General features: G+C 43.0%; 1 long non-coding RNA gene across 5 annotated transcripts in view; it reads left to right on the forward strand.

Moving 5' to 3' along the window:
- Positions 1–2,882: 2,882 nt before the first annotated feature.
- LOC134948819 (uncharacterized) overlaps positions 2,883–20,380 on the forward strand; it is a 281,962-nt gene continuing 264,464 nt past the window's right edge. For all 5 annotated transcript variants that reach the window (XR_010183031.1, XR_010183030.1, XR_010183034.1 and 2 more), the window contains exons 1-2: positions 2,883–8,047; positions 10,541–10,661. This is a non-coding gene — a long non-coding RNA (uncharacterized LOC134948819). The remainder of the gene's footprint in view (positions 8,048–10,540; positions 10,662–20,380) is intronic.

The raw sequence follows: 20,380 nt of genomic DNA on the forward strand, positions 1-20,380 counted from the left end.
ATTGATTTATTAGAAAGAAATGTCTACCCCTCTGTTATAATTTTTAGCTGTTAGGTATTTGGAGACAGTAGTATAGTGACTCATTACTACTGTACTTTGTTATTATCTGAAATACTATAAGTTTCTGTAATGCAGTTTTAATGCAGGGGAAAATGAATCTGACATTGAAACCCCAGACAAATTGATCAGGAACATTACACACCATGGTTTCAGTCTGATATGTTAAGAATGGTAAATTAATTACCAGATATAAGGAAAAATCCTGTTAAAATTTATTTAAGCAATTGTCACAAGTATGTGGTATATACAGACCTTGCTGGATAGATTTAGAGCAAATTATTAGAACAGCAGTAGGCTCTGGAAAAATATTCCCTTATGGAACAAATGGCTGCCTGAGATGCAGCAGGTGGAAGAGGGACAAAAAAAAATTGCAGACAGTGGAACAAATCTCTTAGCAAGAGTACAGTGGAGATGTTTCCAAATACAGGAGACCGCACCCACAACACCAGATATTGTACAGAAAACAGTCAATGTACGCCAGTACTATGATAAACTTGTGGTTAGACAAGAGGATGAAGGATTTCCAGTATGTGACGCTGCAGGAGCAAGAATGTTAAAGACAAAGTTTTTTAAGTGATTTAAAGAATGAATTAAAATCTCAACTTTTCCAGATCAGCCCTGAAGCCATGACTATGGATTTGACAGACTTACTACAGGTGCTGGAAGGCATTGAGGATGTGGAAAAGAAAAAAAAAGGACTACCGCATGTCTACAACTCCTGTAGTGACTGTTCACCTGATACAGGGTCCTTAAAAGACATGAAACAAGAAAAAATGGAGAATCCCTGCTATGTGGCGCTAAAACAGATCAGAGCTGCCCTAGGTGGTCTACCTTCCTAGATGTCACCAAACATCTGAATACATATACAGATACACAAAAATTTATGGAAGGTGTGCCGCCCTGGGCGCTTAAATATAGTTAAATAATACAATATAGTGCAGTCACTTATTCAATAAAACTTCAGTGTTGTTCCATGTGTTGATGATTTGCTTGATTTCAATTTCCAGAACGATGCAGTGCATGAAATAAAGAAAAAAATATATATAGTGTAACACAGTTTAAAATGAACAAAGGTTTCTGCGTGATTATATAACGTGATCTGGTATTGTGAGTGATATGATATCCAAAATTTAGCCAAGGCGTACCCCACTCACTATGTGAAAAATGCAGTATAAGCACATCAAGGTATCGTTGATCAAGGAAGAATGGCGTACCCAACTCACGATGTCACAAATGGTTTGAAGCTCATCAAGGTATCTTTCTTGTGGAATTAGGACCTTTGTCTTCTAACCCAAGTTGTTTTAATCCACGTGTACCCAAAACAAGAAACAATTCTCCAATGTGTAGTAATGCTTTCAAAACCATGTAAAGTACATACTAACTGCAACAACCACGTACTTTTTTAAAATTAATGTTTTAGAGGAAATAAGCGTACCCCACTCACAAAAATGGAGTAATTTCTATACACATCAAGGTATCTTTGACTACATCAAGGTATCTTGTGTTCAAGAGTATAGAATGCGTACCCTACTCACAGAATCATGCGAGGTTTGCAAAGCCCATCAAGGTTTCTTTGATTTTCAATCTCCTCTCAAGAAAAAAAGGCTGGATATGTCTTAAAAACCATAAAAATTTTATTGTACAAAAACCCCAATCGGTAGGGGAAAATTCCAGTGATACAATAAGTGCAATAAAAATGCCAAACAAAACTAAAAACATGAACCATCCATGCTGAAACTCTGGAGGTATTTCTCCAAAAAACAATAATATTTCCTCAAGAGATTACCTGGTCCAGAGTTCAGCAGTATATCGTGGATGGATGGAAAAAAAGGCTGGCTGTCCACACTCCTGTTTGTCAGTCAATGCATTTCGGTCTAAAGGACCTTTTTCAAGACATGGGTGGAGTGTGGAATACCCAGCTATTTAAATGGAGGACAGCCAATCACATCTAGAGGAAGTGACCTCATCTTAATTAAATATTTAAATCTCTTAAATCTCTTGAGGAAATATTATTGTTTTTTGGAGAAATACCTCCAGAGTTTCAGCATGGATGGTTCATGTTTTTAATTGCTTTTAGTTTTGTTTGGCATTTTTATTGCACTTATTGTATCACTGGAACTTTCCCCTACCGATTGGGGTTTTTGTACAATAAAATTTTTATGGTTTTTAAGAAATATCCAGCCTTTTTTTCTTGAGAGGAGATTGAAAATCAAAGAAACCTTGATGGGCTTTGCAAACCTCGCATGATTCTGTGAGTAGGGTACACATTCTATTGATGTGTATAGAAATTACTGCATTTTTGTGAGTGGGGTACGCTTATTTCCTCTAAAACATTAATTTAAAAAAAGTATGTGGTTGTTGCAGTTAGTATGTACTTTACATGGTTTTGAAAGCATTACTACACACTGGAGAATTGTTTCTTGTTTTGGGTACACGTGGATTAAAACAACTTGGGTCAGAAGACAAAGGTCCTAATTCCACAAGAAAGATACCTTGATGAGCTTCAAACCATTTGTGACATTGTGAGTTGGGTACGCCATTCTTCCTTGATCAAAGATACCTTGATGTGCTTATACTGCATTTTTCACATAATGAGTGGGGTACGCCTTGGCTAAATTTTGGATATCATATCAATCACAATACCAGATCACGTTATATAATCACGCAGATACCTTTGTTCATTTTAAACTGTGTTACACTATATATATTGTTTTCTTTATTTCATGCACTGCATCGTTCTGGAAATTGAAATCAAGCAAATCATCAACACATGGAACAACACTGAAGTTTTATTGAATAAGTGACTGCACTATATTGTATTATTTCACTATATTTAAGCACCCAGGGCGGCACACCTTCCAAAAATTTTTGTGTATCCTTAAAAGACATGTATACCAAGACCCAGGAGTGGACAAGAAGGTAAGCCACACCAAACAAGGAAACAAATGGATGCACAAGGTAATGACATGACTGGCAAATGTTTTTGGTGTAAGCTACAAGGACATCAGAAGAAGGATTGCAGAAAATATTTTAGATTCACGCAAAAACAGCAAACTTCTGACCAGCCATATGTAAACCAACATGCACAAGATGACAGAGCATGAAGGTGCGCAACCCCTGTGTCAGCGACAATATCTGTGCATCCTGTGACAACTGACATTTCAACAAAAGGTACAATTACAGTGACTTTACCCACAGGACAAGAACTTGATTGTTTAATAGACACAGGGGCTTCAAGAACTGTTTTTGTGCACAACCAGATTCCTCCACATTTACTTACAGATCAGGCCATCAAAGCAACTGGATTGGGAGGTCAAGCCCTACTCCTGCAAGAAAGTAATATGATGCCCTTACTCATCAATAATGAAGCCACACTTGTCCCAGCGGCATTCCTGACCTCACCCACCTGTCCAGTCAACCTTTTGGGAGCGGACATCCTAGCCCTAATGCAAGCAACAATCCAGTACACTCCAAAAGGCATTAAGTATACCAGCAACGCTCCAGCAAAGATACAACCTGAAATAGAAGCTGCTATACAAGTCTACCTCTCACAGGAAAAGAAAGATGAAGAGGAACAGCAACTCCCAGCATGGACATCATCAGTCCCTGATAGATTATGGTCTGAGGAAAACCGGATGTGAGACTTCTTAAAGTACAGCCAGTACAACTGCAAATAAAGAAAGGAACAGTACCAGTGTCCATCAAACAGTACTCCCTTACCCCAGCACAGGATTCTTGCTTTCACATATAAGGGTAAACAGTACTATTGGACAAGACTGCCCCAGAGGGGGGTGGCACATCACCAAGTGATTTCACTGAAGCCATGTCTACAATATTATAAGCATGAGACCCCTCTATCCAGAAAACAAACAGCTGATACAGGATGTAGATGACCTGCTAATTGCCACCACCACTGAAAAGAAGTACCAAGAAGAGACAGTGTACTTATTAAAGTTTCTGGAAGAACAAGACTGCAGAGCCTCAAAGGAGAAATTGCAGCTAGCAAAGTAAAATGTAATCTTCCTAGGACATGGTATTACAAGGCACCTGACAGAGAACAGGAAAAGGCTCATACTGCAAGCGAAAATGCCAACTACTCTGAAGCAAGTCAGATCATTCCTAGGCCTAGTGGGATACTGCAGAGAATGGATACCTCTGGCTTCAGTCTACACGCAAACTCTGTATGACAGCACCAAAAAGGAGGGTCCACACCCCACCCAACTAGAGATGGAAGAAGCAATCAAGCAATTAAAAATAGCAATTGCCTCATCTCCAGCCCTAGGAATACCTGACTACAGTAAATCTTTTACCTTGTATTGTCATGAAGAAGGAGGCCATACACTGGGAGTCCTCAAATTCACGGACTAAAACCAAGACCAGTGGCCTACCACTCAAGTAAGCTTAACAACATTATTCAAGAAGCGCCTACCTGCATCAGAGCAGTGGCAGCAGCAGCAGTCCTAGAAGAGGACAAGAGCACAGGCACGGTGCTGAATCATAAGCTCATAATCCAGGTACCACATGCAGGTACAAAGAAGCTTCAACAAGCAAGACCCAAACACCTGTCAGGAGTGAGGCTGACCAAGTATGAAGTAGCACTGCTAAGTGCAACAAATGTGACCATCAGAAGATGTACTACCCTCAACCCAGCAACCCTTTTACCAGCATTAATAAATAAAGGTGTTGATTCTGAAGATTAAAAAGGAGGGAGAAACAGATTATCTTCCCTATTGATGGATCAGCAAGAAGATGATGATGAGGACCAGGAAGGTGGTCCAGAAGAAGAAGATAGAGACAGATCATCATGGACGCAGGACCAGAGGGATGGTCCAAAAGAGGAAGAGAATATTTCTAATAATCAAAATGTTTCTTTCTCTCATGATTGTATGGCTTTAATGGAACAAGAAACTCATCTTTTGCCACATGTTGCAAATACAGCCCTACTCAATGCTCACCATGAGCAATATGTGGATGGTTCAAGGTACTATGAGGATGGGATTCCTTAAACAAGATATGCTGTAACCACTGAACATGAAGTTGTGGACTCATGATCTTTACCATCCCAGCAGAGGATTGTGGGCCAGATATGGAAAAGCAGAGGCTTCAAGACGGCAAGTGACGAAGGCATACAACATGCTTTACCGATCAGACACCGGTTCAGAGCTCTACAAGGGCCACAAAAAAGTTGCATTGATGACTATCCAGGCACACACAAGAAACGACATTCCTGAAACAAGAGGCCACAATCTGGCAAGATGCTGAAGCCAAGATGGCAGCAAAATGCCCCCAGCAGAAAAGGCAAGCCTATACAGTAAATTAACCATTCCAGAGCCAGACCAAAATGCCTGATTATGCTACACTGATTGAACTTCAGAACAAAGCAGGAGATAATGAGAGAGTAGCCTGTGGATAAAGAAAGCAACCAAACAACCAGTGAAGGTAGCAATCTACACTACACAGACAGAAGAAACAAAGCCTCAAATGCCTGATCTACAGGATTTGAAGAAATTTCAGGAACAAGCAGATCCTGAAGAAAAAGCAGCATGGCAGAGAAGAGGAGCCAGACAAAAAGAAGAAACTGGCTTATGGAAATTAGAAGAGAAGTTATACTTACCCAGAAGCTTATATCCACTTATGTGTTAAGGCAGCCATGGACTCACACACCTGAGAAAGGATCAAATGGGAAATTTAGTTAATGAAAGATGGATAGCTCCAGAATTTTATCCAGATGCAGCCAAGTTTGTACAAGCCTGCTGGATATGTGGAAATGTCCAATCCAGGACAGAAGGTCAAGACAACCCTTGGAGCAATCCCCAAAAGTTATTTTCCATTTAGAAGACTGCAAATTGACTATAACTAACTGCCAAAGATGTTATGGTAGTCACAGACATTTTCAGTTATTGGCCAATGGCAAAAGCTACAGCAAGATCAACAGCTAGAAAATTAAGTTCAGAAGTTATTTGCAGATAAGGAGTACCAGAAGTTACAGTATCAGAGTGTGTGTGTCACAAAAACCAGAAAAGGATGCTAAAGTGTTTATTTTTAGTACTGCTTAATAGTAGAACCATACTCAGTAAAAATATGGTTTGATAGCATACCTAAGATAGGATGTTATTATCCACAAGAGTTACAGCATAAATATGGTAATTTGACTGCATATGATAAAAAAAAGTCTTTCTGAAGAAACTGACACCTCTGTATTCTCTAGTTTTTTGCCTTTCTCCCAGATTCAGGAGCAGAACTGAATCCCCACAAGCTTTAACCTGGAGATTGGGTGTATCTGAAAAGACACATGAAAAACTCACTTGAGCCCAGATTTGATGGTCCAAATCAAGTGTGGCTGATCACACCCACTTCTGTGAAAATTAAGGAGAGACAGAGAGACTTGGGTCCCACTGCAAACTTGCCCAAGTTAAGTTTGAACAATGAAATACACAAACATACAGAGGCTAATTGGGCATAAACTAGACAGGCCACTATGGGTCATTATATTGGGAACTTCAGTACTTATTGCATGACAGTATATACCCAGACAGGTAGAATGTGTTGTACATTTATCACTAATGAAACAGATATTGCACAAGAAGTTGTTCAATGGCATGTCCAAGAAATAGAAAATGAAAAACAAGCATATGCCAACAAAAACAATATCCCTGACACTCTAGAGGGTGACTGGGCATGGATATCATGGCTAAATCCTACTAAGTGGTTTAGTGGAATCAAAGGATGGACTTTTGAAATTTTTATGTTTTTGTTAAAAATTGTTGGCTTAGCAATTATAATATATCTGTGTTTTAAGATACTGCTTTGCTGTTTTTCAATTTGCAAGAAACAAGTAAATAAAGGTTTTGATACTTCCAAGTTTAAGACTTACAGAAAAGTCTGGCAAGAAAGAGCCGTGAACAGTCTACCTTGATGGATATGAGTGAATAGTCATCAACCCTCCGTCAGACAGAATGAAAGCACCATCTTGTGGGGATATAGCCTTTAGCACCATCTTAGCTAGACTGTCTGCTTAGACTTGTTAGGCAGAGAAATTGTAATGCCAGATATACTGTAATGTCAGATTATTATAAAAAGGAGGGACTGAAAGAGACGGTATTATGCTAAATCGGCTATCAGCCATTTTGTATAATGGCAGCCATTCTAGATGTATTTCAAGCTATTTTTTATAGGTTTATAAGTAATGCTGACATTTATATGATATGTGCATGAGACTCTTAGCCCTAGCAACCTGTATAAGAAATATGCCCAGAAGAGGACCTTCAAGCATTTTGAAGGAAATAGAACAGTTATAAATATAAAAACATCTTAATAATTGTTGTAAGCTTTATATTTAATAACTAAAATCACATATAATGCTATAAAATAGGTTTCAACCCAATAATCAATGAACAGAGCCAGCTACTATATGTAATTTCCTTAAATTAATTACATAGATATTTCTGTGAGAAACTATTTTGTTAAGAACAATATGATTTCTCCAGCTGCAGACACAAGGACATTTAGTTAACTCCCAGGCTAAGATAAAACTTTAATTGCGTGATGAGAACATTAAAGGAGTATGTTTTGGAATGTCCAGGTGACAATGGAAAGAAGGCTTTCAAGATTAATGTCCAGATGGCGATAAGAGACAGGCCTTCTCATTAAATTAATGAGCAAACGGTGATAAGAATATATTCAGGAATACTATAATTGGTTTTAATTAAATCATTGTTTATCTTTGCACACGGTGTACTTTGATTGGCTAACACACTGCCATACCTTTATTCCTTTATTCATTTGTGTATAAATAAAGGCTCCTAGAGCAACGAGTCAGATCAGAAATGACTTGCTGAGCTTCTACATATCTCCTGTGTGATGTCTCATTATTTCTGGTCTCCAGCCAGCTGCTAAGTACAGAACCATTGACTGATGTTCAAGGGTATTAAACAGACGACCAAAGGACGTAGATATACAGAGTCTATCTCCAACAATAATACCGCAGGTGATTTTAGCTATTTTTATGTTTTTTTCAAAAATCATCCATATCCAAAACCAAAACCCGAAAGGGTGGTTTTGGCAAAACCTTTCCAGATCCAAAACACAAGCGGGGATCAAGATCCAAAATCAAAACACAAAACACTAAAAGTACCCGCCGCACATCTCTAGTTTTTGATAATTTCTAGGTTTAATCTGAGTTACTATATAGCTCTCCCAAACGTCGAAAAATCGCCCAACTAATTTATTTTTATGTACTATATTTTTCAACCATTGCATTTGGAATTAATTATGTTTAAATAAAGCTAACGTGGGGTGGCTATGGAGAATCCAATATTGTAATATAGCTTTGCGAGCTGCCGAGCTTATAGCAAGTAATAAACTCTTGCAGCCTTTGGCGATTCTCTGATTTTCTGGAACAATTCCAAACAGAGCCCATTCAACCGTAAATTGGACAAAGTTTCTTAATTGGCAAAACATAGGACAATTCCAAAATCAGTACATTAAATCCGCTCTCAGAGCACTGCACTTAAGACATGCATTCGAGTCGGACATACCTACCAAATGCTTTCTATGAAGGGAGTAATAAGCCTCATGAATGATGTTATAATACATTTTATGATATTGCACCGATGGTATCATTTTCCAGGAATTCATTAAGTTTTTCAGTAATTTATCACATGTACGAGTGGTGATGTCTAGGGTCCATTGTTGTATACCCTTCATTGAGGCAGAATGATCCATGGCGTATTTAATAACCTATACTAAAGTAATAGAGCCTTCATGGTGGCATAGGGAGATCCCAAAATGCTATCTAGAGTGTTATCTAAGTTCAATGTGAATAATGATTTGAGCACTAGGCTAACATAATGCTGCATCTGAAAAAATGCTAATGGATAACTACAGGGAAACGAGTAAGATTGTTGTGCCCGTGCAAAAGTCATAGGTTTTCTATTAATAAAATCCACCACATTTTCTATATTTTTCAGCCCTCTTGATAAAACATTGTTAACAGAAAGTCTGCCTTTCCATGCTGCAATCTCTTTTACCAAGAATCTCAAATACAGCAAGTTGTGCGAACCCAAATTCCTGGAGCGATGCAGAATGTGCCAATAGCGATAAACTGTCCACAATAAAGGATTGTCTTTTAATTCCTGATCATGTTCCACCTCCAACCCATGTTGAAATGTAATCAGGTTCCCTTTTTTTAGAAATTGGGCTTCTAATTGAGTATTTGCATAAGTATCATTATCAGTTATCCAATCCCTCAAAAAATGTAACAAAGAAGCATGGTTGTAAAGTTGTACATTTGGGAAATATATAGCACCATTACATTTTGTTTGCTGTAATTTCAGCATAGCAATGCGTGGCCTCTTGCCATTCCAAATAAATTGTCGAAATAGCGTCACAATCCTGGAGAAATCAAACCTGCTAATTATTGCTGGTAGGGATTGTAAGATATATAACAAGCACAGAAAAGTGCACAATTTAATGAGATTTGCCCTCCCCAAATAGGGCAATTTCAGGTGTTTCCATCTCTCTAGTTCTAAGGTTATGGATCATATCACTTCTGTCACATTTAGTCTATAAAGTTCCAAAGTTCCGAAGGATATTTACGGAGTTTAATGCCTAAATATGTTATGTAGGACTTGCCGCAGGTTAAAGGAGTTTGTCGCCCCCATCCTGGTCTCATTGTCCCATCTTTTAAATATAGGCCCACTAATTTGGCTAGATTAACTGCAAAGCCAGGCACCTTTCCAAAAGTATCTAACAGCTACAGTATACCTCTGAGAGATTTTTTGGGGTTAACAATATATATTAAATCGTCATCCGCAAATGCCAGCAGTTTTATTTCTTTAATCATAATTTGTATGCCCAGGTATGTGTCAGAATCCTGAAGTATATGAAAGAGGGGATCTATAGACAAATTGAAGTGAAGCGGCAATAAGGGGCACCCCTGTCTTGTACCTCTCTTCATGGTTAGGGGAGTCCCCAATTTGGCATTAATCAGCAAAGAGGTTACCGGAGCTATATACAAGTATTTAATCAGTCCCACAAATTTCTCCTGAAAGCCTCTGCGAATCAACACATCAAATAAATGACACCCCAACACCGTGTCAATATCCTTGTGAGCATCAAGACTCAGTAACATATGTGTGGAGCTTTTTAGATTGATTAAGGCTGCAGTTGCTGCTATAGCTATCCGGATAGCTTTAACTGATTGGCATCCACGGACTAAACCAAACTGATGTTCTGTCAGCAAGTCTGGGAGTATTGTCTGTAATATATTTGCCATTATTTTAGTAAAAAGTTTAAAATCAGAATTAAGAATAGAAGAGTAATTGGTCTATAGGATTCTGTCAGTAATGGGTCTCTGTCGGGTTTAGGGATCACGGTATTATATGCCTGATAAAATTTAGGATAACTTAGGGCATCTTTATAAATTGTATTAAACAATTCTAGCAATGTGGAGATTAATTCTTGTTTCAATAATTTATAGTAGGCATCAGTGAACCCATCAGGCCCTGGTGATTTGTGAGGATGTAATGCAGCGATAACCTTCAATTCCTCTTCCGTAACCTCCTTCTCCAGTAGCTCTATTTGCTCTGGAGTAAGTACAAGTAAGTTTGCTTGGGTCATAAAATCTCTTTGTAAGTACTCCTGTGGGGCAATGGGACTATAGAGGTCTGTATAATATTAATGAAAATGTGCTAAATTGTCACTTGTAGTCGTACAAATATTATTCTGTGGACCACCGCTTAAGGCCGTAATGAGTGAATGCTTTTTCCAGGGTCTGGATATCGTTGCCAACAATTTTCCAGATTTATTCCCCCACTTGTAATAATTAAGCTTGGTATAATCCAAGTGTTGCGGCGCTTGAGCTGTAAGGAAAGAATCCAAAAGTCTCTGATCCCGTAAACACGTTTCAATCAATTCATCAGTAGGGTTATTTTTGTAGGCATTAAAACTACAGTATGGGATGCTGCTGTATTAAGTACACAATATTTTTGTACATGTTGTTTTGCTACATAACTGATCACATGCCTTCGCATTACCACCTTTGACATCTCCCAGAAAAACACAGAGTTATCCCAATGTTCAATGTTATCATCTAAAAAAGTAGTCCAGGAATGTACCAGAAACTGTTGGAAATCATCAGAATTAGATAAAAAGTCTGGGAAACGCCAAAGGTGGATAGGAAGTGACTGGCAAATCACATACAATTCCAAAATTACCGGCATGTGATCTGAGATTATAATATCCCCCACATAGCGTTTTTAATTTGATGAAGCATATTATTTGCAAGCAGTACATAGTCTATGCGAGACATAGAGCTATACACTCTCAAAAGATGACTATAGGATCTCTCAGTGTTATGCAGAAGATGCCATCCGTCACTAATTTATAGCGTGTCTTTTAGTTCTTGAATACATTTCCAGCATGGAGAGGACATATGAGCAGTAGTAAATGATTAATCTAGCATTGCGTCAACCACAGCAATAAAATCTCCTCCCACCACCAAAGAGTAGTTAACTCTACTAGCCAGCACCTGCGTAAAATTGCGGAGGAAATCACCTATTGCTACATTGGGGGCATATAAATTCACGAGTGTAAATTTTTGCCCTTCAATAAGAATATCAATTGTTAAATATCTGCCCCCAGCGTCCAAAATGGTCTGCAATATTTCATATCTCAGATTTTTATGGCGCATAATTGCCACCCCTCTAGATTTTGATGAATGGGAAGATTGTATACATTCCGCTACCCATGGGGCGCGTAAGGTGGAATCATCCCCCCTTCTCCAGTGTGTTTCCTGAAAAAAAGTAATTGATTGGTGTTTACGTCATAAATGAGTAAGGACTCTTCATTTTAATCGGGGTATTTAATCCCCCCACATTCCAAGACAAAATTGAAAAATGGGAATAGGTCTTAACATGAGGACTAGTATTGTTACCATCCGCCATTAATGTCTTTTAAGAGGAAGAGATTGCTCCACTCAGAGATATAGAGCTTCCAAAAAAAAAGACTCAGAGTAACCATAAGCCCCATCCTGGCCTCCTTGCAACACCCCAAATTTTTACATCTAAAAATAACAAACCTGGGTCACACAAAGGACCCTTTGGAAATGCCTGAGGATCCCCATCCATATCAGAAAGGATGCTCCGACCAGTCAACAACAAAACATAAAATACAGTAACACTGTGAACATTGTTAAATATGCACAATTACGAATTAAACTTCAGATGAAATAAAACCAAATAAAGGGTCTAGGACAATATCATAGATCCAATAGAACATAAAAATAAATTGATATCATACATATAAACACAGATGAAAATATAACAGAAAAATGTGGAATGTAGGAGCGCGGCCACATGGTCATGGGGCAGCATTCTTGCATCTTGGCCCCTTTGTTAGGTATGATGCATTCGCCTAGTTAAGAGGTGCACCCTCTTGTCAAGAGGCACTGGAAGATCAGTTAAAGTGGTAACCTATCCATTAAAGTAGAAAAAGGAGGGGTTTTTATGCTAGAATAGTGCGCTGTTAAAAAAAGAGCAGCTGGGAAGACACATAGATTAGGTGCTCATCCAAACACCTCAAATAACCATATATAGAAAAAAGTCTGTGGACCAGATGCATCATCGCTTGGAAAGTGATAAAATTGACAGTGAAAAAGTACCAGCCAACCAGCTCCAAACTGTCATGTTTCAAACACAGCCTGTGACATGGCAGTTAGGAGGTGATTGGCTGGTACTTTTTCACTCTCCATTTTAACACTCTCCAAGCGATGATGCAACTGGCCCTATATGTCTAACCCTGCGCTATTCGTTTTAAACATGTGACACAAACAGGTTAAATCACAGTGACAGTTAAAACCACAGTGAAGGGTAAACACTGATTAATAAAAACAAATACTGAGTTTTTGTAAATGTGATCGTTATCCAGCATCTGTTTCAAGATTTCTCATAGAAGACAATGGGGATATAGTAAATCCTTTAACGTCGGAGACCTGAAACAATAGTAAATGTGCCTCCCCCACATAGGTTTATTCAACAGTGGCAGGGAAGGCACAATAAAAGGAATAATAGTGCAGGCGTCTTCACAAAGGAACATGGATTTAATACAGGTTGCACTTCCAAGACATATGATAAAAAACACCATAACAACATCCTCTAATGGCACAAACTGCAACGCTTCATATATCTCACAGAGGGGCAGATTTATTAAGCCTGGTGAAGTGATAAAGTGGAAGGTGATAAAGCACCAGCCAGTCAGCTCCTAACTGTCATTTTTCAAACCCAGCCTGTGACATGGTAGTTAGGAGCTGATTGGCTGGTACTTTATCACCGTGCATTTTACCACTTCACCAGGCTTAATAAATCTGCCCCAGAGTACCACTGTTGGCGTGGTAACAGGCGAAATGCAGGTCCGGTAACTACAGCCACTCTACAGGGAAATAATCATTGTCAGAAGATGTCCAAAAGTGGGGAAGACAGTACCACACTCGAAGACGTTTTCGGAGCAGCAGGATCCTTCATCAGAAGTGTAGTGGAACTGGCTTCCTTTAGTCCTTATATAAGGGTACATTAATGAATCCATGCAATATACCGGAACCGGCATATCGTTTCCTGTGCGGTCAGCGGAAGTGACGGATCCCGGAAGTTGGCGCTCGTCTCAGCGCTCAGCTTGCTTTCCATCAAATGTGTTCCACACAGGACCTTTCCTTATATTGTATATATGTCTGAGAAAAGCTTGTGACAGGGATCAGTTTGTCTGGGTGCACTCTATCCCATTCACCTATAGTATGTATATCTTCAATAAAGAATTTTATTTTATTATATTTATTTATTGTTTGATAAATATTTCAAACACAAACTAACAATACCCACGTGGAATATATTTTTTATTTGTGATCTCACATGCGGTATTATTATGACCGGAATATAAGGTCATAAAAAGCGAAATATTAACAATAATGAAGAAATAGAAAAACGTGAGAGAAAATTTTTAGACAAATTTTTGTCTGTGTGAAAAATAATAAAATTTAAAACCAAATCTTGTGCCGTCTATTATTTCTTATATATTTATATTATACTCTTATGATGAGTATTAATATTCTAAGCTCCATTATTTATGTATACAGTATTTCAAAAATGCCAATGTATTATTCTATTGCCTTACTCTCCTTTATTGTAGTGTATATTTTATATGCCAGTAAACGTACATCCATGCAAATAATAGTGACTGTATTTAAGCCAGAGTAATTTGTTCTGTAAAATTCTCAGTATGTTGCATTACCCTCTAAATGGATACATTAACTGGTTCTGGCTAACCATGTATCCAATTGTAAACCCGACACATATGTATCTTATGTACCAGGACACTGCTGTGCTGTTGAGATAAACACTGGCAAAAAACAGTTACAAATGGTCCGTCTGTATTTAGTGATAACTTATAATGTATGTTATATTATAATGCACTGAATTTATATAACAATATCCTTTTAAAAGAATATTATATAGCCTAAAATTGGGTACCAATATGCTTCAAAGCCTTCTTTTATTATGTCAGTGTTATACAGTAAGCAAGGGGTCAGTCCATTATATTTCCGTGCATTGACATGCTTCTTTTTCTTGCTAGGCAATCAATATGCTCTATATGCATACTGTGAGAATTATCTCATAAATAGAGCTATAATTAACATTTATGTACATGTATGCATTATCAATTGCCTCGGAACAAGCAGTATGTTTTCCTCCAGCACGTTTTATTTCCAATTGGGTTATTCAAACAGGCTGTAAGCCGTCAGGTGCTGGTCTCTATTTAGTGACTCCTCTATCACTTCATATCAGGGTACTGGCAAATAGGATAATTACATATAAAGCTCGGCTGCTGACTGTCAGTATAGGGTACCAGTGTGTATTGATTATTGTGTGCTTTCTGTCACTGCATATTCAATAAGTGACCCCATGTGCCTACCAGTATTCTGCCAGCCACCCACTATGACAGTTCCACATTAGTATTTGTCCCTGCGGCATATACAATGAGTTGCAATAATTTTCGTAATGTCAAAAAGTGATTATACATGAGGTGTACGTTACATGTGTAATCACTTTTTGACATCACGAAAATACTAATGGGGAACAGGAAGCACACAATAATCAATACACACTGCCACTGCAGTGGCGGATCCAGGGGAGGGGCACACAGGCCCGTGCCCCCCCTGTCATTTCTAGCACTTTTTTTTCCAAACGTGAGCAGCAGCACTGCAGCGATCAGGCAGCGTTAACTGACTACTTCCGTGATGGCTCCTCCCCGGGTCTGCCTCCAGCTCTGTCTCCTCTACAAGAACAAGCAGGCACACAGCTGCAGGAGTGAAGATAGGTCAGCCGTTGTGCCTATCATTAGGTGGGCTGGACTATTCAAATGAATGCTGACAGGGCTCGGAGCCCTGTGGAGGGAGGCGTCAGCTCAGCATGAGACTGGAGCGGAGCTGGCCACGCACACTGACACTGGTGAGTTGCAGCAGTGACAGCAATGTGCTGAGGCTGTGACACTACAATGTGTTAGGAGGCTGTAAATACGTGACACACGCTGGTACTTGGCTGGCAGGAACTTTGGTGTGACTGTGTTAGCTCCGTAGTACTGTGAGTCTGTGTGCTGACCCCATAATACAGCTCCGTTTTATGGGCTGTGACCCTGGGCTGATAACCCTGTGTTCTGGCTGCAGAAAGCCTGTAGCCAGAGCCAACTAATGTGCTGTATATCTTCCCTGTCACATCCAGATAGCAGCGTGTATGCACTCTGGTGCAGAACTAACCCCTCACTGGCTGTCAGAACATGCTGAAGCTCTATATGTTTCACACACACATGTTGCACAGTCACACATACATACTACACACATGCCCACTGCACACATACATACTGCACACATACATACTGTACAGTGTACACATGCCCACTGCACACTTACATACTGCACACATGCCCACTGCACACATACATACCGCACACATGCCCACTGCACACATACATACTGCACACATGCATACTGTACACATGCCCACTGCACACATACATACTGCACACATACATACTGCACACATGCATACTGCACACATGCCCACTGCGCACATACATACTGCACACATGCCCACTTGCATACTGCACACATACTGCACACATGCCCACTATTACACATATGCCCACAACACTTACGCCTACTGCACACATGCCCCTTGTACACATACATTATACTGCACACATGCCCACTACACACATACATTTTTTATTTAAATTGCGCTCAGTGAGGCAGGATGTGCTGCTGTCAGTGAGGCAGGGATGCTGTCAGTGAGGTGGGGATGTGCTGCTGTCAGTGAGGCGGAAATGTGCTGCTGTCAGTGAGGCAGTGATGCGCTGATGTCAGTGAGGCGGGGATGCGCCGTTGTCAGTGAGACGGGGATGCGCCTCTGTCAGTGAGGCGGAGATGCGCCGCTGTCAGTGAGGCGGGGATGCCCTGCTGTCAGTGAGGCGGGGATGCGCCGCTATCAGTGGGGCAGGGATGCGCAGCTGTCAGTGAGGTGGGGATGTGCCGTTGTGAGTGAGGTGGGGATGTGCCTCTGTCAGTGAGGTGGAGATGCGCTGCTGTCAGTGAGGCGGGGATTCCCTGCTGTCAGTGATGCGTAGATGTGCTGCTGTCAGTGAGGTGGGGATGTGCCGCTGTCAGTGAGGCGGGGATGCCCTGCTGTCAGTGAGGCGGAGATGTGCTGCTGTCAGTGAGGTGGGGATGTGCCGTTGTCAGTGAGGTGGGGATGTGCCGCTGTCAGTGAGGCGAGGATGTGCCGCTGTCAGAGGGGCAGAGATGTGCAGCTGTCAGTGAGGTGGGGATGTGCCGTTGTCAGTGAGGTGGGGATGTGCCGTTGTCAGTGAGGTGGGGATGTGCCTCTGTCAGTGAGGCGAAGATGCGCCGCTGTCAGTGAGGCTGGGATGTGCCGCTGTCAGTGAGGCAGGGATTGCCGCTGTCAGTGAGGTGGGGATGAGCCGCTGTCAGTGAGGTGGGGATGTGCCGTTGTCCGTGAGGTGGGGATGTGCCGTTGTCAGTGAGGCGGGGATGTGCCGCTGTCAGTGAGGCGGGGATGTGCCGCTGTCAGTGAGGCGGGGATGTACCGCTGTCAGTGAGGCAGAGATGTGCTGCTGTCAGTGAGTCAGTAATGCGCTGTTGTCAGTGAGGTGGCGATGTGCCGCTGTCAGTGAGGCGGGGATGTGTTGCTGTCAGTGAGGCGGGGATGTACCGCTGTCAGTGAGGCAGAGATGTGCTGCTGTCAGTGAGTCAGTAATGCGCTGTTGTCAGTGAGGTGGGGATGTGCTGCTGTCAGTGAGGCAGGGGATGTGCTGCTGTCAGTGAGTCAGTGATGCGCTGTTGTCAGTGAGGCAGGGGATGTGCTGCTGTCAGTGAGGCAGTGATGCGCTGTTGTCAGTGAGGCAGGGGATGTGCTGCTGTCAGTGATTCAGTGATGCGCTGTTGTCAGTGAGGCAGGGGATGTGCTGCTGTCAGTGAGGCGAGGATGTGTTGCTGTTAGTGAGGCAGGGGATGTGCTGTTGTCAGTGAGGTGGGGATATGCTGCTGTCAGTGAGTCAGTGATGCGCTGTTGTCAGTGAGGCAGGGGATGTGCTGCTGTCAGTGAGGCGGGGATGTGTTGCTGTTAGTGAGGTAGGGGATGTGCTGTTGTCAGTGAGGTGGGGATATGCTGCTGTCAGTGAGTCAGTGATGTGCTGTTGTCAGTGAGGTGGGGATGTGCTGCTAGTGTGGCAGGGGATGTGCTGCTGTCAATGAGGCGGGGATGTACCGCTGTCAGTGAGGCAGAGATGTGCTGCTGTCAGTGAGTCAGTAATGCGCTGTTGTCAGTGAGGTGGCGATGTGCCGCTGTCAGTGAGGCGGGGATGTGTCGCTGTCAGTGAGGCGGGGATGTACCGCTGTCAGTGAGGCAGAGATGTGCTGCTGTCAGTGAGTCAGTAATGCGCTGTTGTCAGTGAGGTGGGGATGTGCTGTTGTCAGTGAGGCAGGGGATGTGCTGCTGTCAGTGAGTCAGTGATGCGCTGTTGTCAGTGAGGCAGGGGATGTGCTGCTGTCAGTGAGGCAGTGATGCGCTGTGCTGCTGTCAGTGAGGCAGTGATGCGCTGTTGTCAGTGAGGCAGGGGATGTGCTGCTGTCAGTGAGTCAGTGATGCGCTGTTGTCAGTGAGGCAGGGGATGTGCTGCTGTCAGTGAGGCGGGGATGTGTTGCTGTTAGTGATGTGTTGCTGTTGCTGCGGGGATGTGTTGCTGTTAGTGATGCTGTTGTCAGTGAGGTGGGGATGTGCTGTTGTCAGTGAGGCAGGGGATGTGCTGCTGTCAGTGAGTCAGTGATGCGCTGTTGTCAGTGAGGCAGGGGATGTGCTGCTGTCAGTGAGGCAGTGATGCGCTGTTGTCAGTGAGGCAGGGGATGTGCTGCTGTCAGTGAGTCAGTGATGCGCTGTTGTCAGTGAGGCAGGGGATGTGCTGCTGTCAGTGAGGCGGGGATGTGTTGCTGTTAGTGATGTGTTGCTGTTGCTGCGGGGATGTGTTGCTGTTAGTGATGCTGTTGTCAGTGAGGTGGGGATATGCTGCTGTCAGTGAGTCAGTGATGCGCTGTTGTCAGTGAGGCAGGGGATGTGCTGCTGTCAGTGAGGCGGGGATGTGTTGCTGTTAGTGAGGCAGGGGATGTGCTGTTGTCAGTGAGGCGGGGATGTGCTGCTAGTGAGGCAGGGGATGTGCTGCTGTTAGTGAGGCAGGGGATGTGCTGTTGTCAGTGAGATTGGGATATGCTGCTGTCAGTGAGTCAGTGATGCGCTGTTGTCAGTGAGGCGGGGATGTGCTGCTAGTGAGGCAGGGGATGTGCTGCTGTTAGTGAGGCAGGGGATGTGCTGTTGTCAGTGAGGTGGGGATATGCTGCTGTCAGTGAGTCAGTGATGCGCTGTTGTCAGTGAGGCAGGGGATGTGCTGCTGTCAGTGAGGCAGTGATGCGCTGTTGTCAGTGAGGCAGGGGATGTGCTGCTGTCAGTGAGTCAGTGATGCGCTGTTGTCAGTGAGGCAGGGGATGTGCTGCTGTCAGTGAGGCGTAGATGTGCTGCTGTCAGTGAGGTGGGGATGCCCTGCTGTCAGTTAGGCGGAGATGTGCTGCTGTCAGTGAGGTGGGGATGTGCCGTTGTCAGTGAGGTGGGGATGTGCCGCTGTCAGTGAGGCGAGGATGTGCCGCTGTCAGAGGGGCAGAGATGTGCAGCTGTCAGTGAGGTGGGGATGTGCCGTTGTCAGTGAGGTGGGGATGTGCCGTTGTCAGTGAGGTGGGGATGTGCCTCTGTCAGTGAGGCGAAGATGCGCCGCTGTCAGTGAGGCTGGGATGTGCCGCTGTCAGTGAGGCAGGGATTGCCGCTGTCAGTGAGGCGAAGATGCGCCGCTGTCAGGGAGGTGGGGATGAGCCGCTGTCAGTGAGGTGGGGATGTGCCGTTGTCCGTGAGGTGGGGATGTGCCGTTGTCAGTGAGGCGGGGATGTGCCGCTGTCAGTGAGGCGGGGATGTGCCGCTGTCAGTGAGGCGGGGATGTACCGCTGTCAGTGAGGCAGAGATGTGCTGCTGTCAGTGAGTCAGTAATGCGCTGTTGTCAGTGAGGTGGCGATGTGCCGCTGTCAGTGAGGCGGGGATGTGTCGCTGTCAGTGAGGCGGGGATGTACCGCTGTCAGTGAGGCAGAGATGTGCTGCTGTCAGTGAGTCAGTAATGCGCTGTTGTCAGTGAGGTGGGGATGTGCTGCTGTCAGTGAGGCAGGGGATGTGCTGCTGTCAGTGAGTCAGTAATGCGCTGTTGTCAGTGAGGCAGGGGATGTGCTGCTGTCAGTGAGGCAGTGATGCGCTGTTGTCAGTGAGGCAGGGGATGTGCTGCTGTCAGTGAGTCAGTGATGCGCTGTTGTCAGTGAGGCAGGGGATGTGCTGCTGTCAGTGAGGTGGGGATATGCTGCTGTCAGTGAGTCAGTGATGCGCTGTTGTCAGTGAGGCGGGGATGTGCTGCTAGTGAGGCAGGGGATGTGCTGCTGTTAGTGAGGCAGGGGATGTGCTGTTGTCAGTGAGGCAGGGGATGTGCTGCTGTCAGTGAGGCAGTGATGCGCTGTTGTCAGTGAGGCAGGGGATGTGCTGCTGTCAGTGAGTCAGTGATGCGCTGTTGTCAGTGAGGCAGGGGATGTGCTGCTGTCAGTGAGGCGGGGATGTGTTGCTGTTAGTGAGGCAGGGGATGTGCTGTTGTCAGTGAGGCGGGGATGTGCTGCTAGTGAGGC

This window comes from Pseudophryne corroboree, chromosome 8 (genome assembly GCF_028390025.1).
Source record: "Pseudophryne corroboree isolate aPseCor3 chromosome 8, aPseCor3.hap2, whole genome shotgun sequence".
NCBI lineage: Eukaryota > Metazoa > Chordata > Amphibia > Anura > Myobatrachidae > Pseudophryne > Pseudophryne corroboree.